Genomic DNA, 555 nt, shown 5'->3' on the forward strand with positions numbered 1-555 from the left:
TCCTTCCTTCCTTCCTTCCTTCCTTCCTTCCTTCCTTCCTTCCTTCCTTCCTTCCTTCTCTTTCTCTTTCATAAGATTTTATTTATTTATTTAAGACAGAGAGAGAGAGAGAGAGAGAGAGAGAGAGAGAGAGTGCATGCGCACGCTGTGGGGAGGGCATGAGTGGGGGAGGGGCAGAAACAGGCTCCCCGCTGAGCAGGGAGCCTGATGCGAATTGCCAGATTGTGAATGAGCCTTCTCCAGCCCTCATGTCCTCTCCATCCCACCAAGGACAGTTGCCTTTCTTTCTTTCTTTCTTTCTTTCTTTCTTTCTTTCTTTCTCCTTCCTTCCTTCCTTCCTTCCTTCCTTCCTTCCTTCCTTCCTTCTCTCTTTCTCTTTCATAAGATTTTATTTATTTATTTAAGACAGAGAGAGAGAGAGAGAGAGAGAGAGAGTGTGCATGCGCACGCTGTGGGGAGGGCATGAGCGGGGGGAGGGGCAGAAACAGGCTCCCCGCTGAGCAGGGAGCCTGATGCGGGCTCCATCCCAGGACCCTGGGATCATGACCTGAGCCA

The sequence above is a fragment of the Mirounga leonina genome, unplaced genomic scaffold, assembly GCF_011800145.1.
Source record: "Mirounga leonina isolate KUSES-001 unplaced genomic scaffold, KU_Mleo_1.0 Mir_180, whole genome shotgun sequence".
NCBI lineage: Eukaryota > Metazoa > Chordata > Mammalia > Carnivora > Phocidae > Mirounga > Mirounga leonina.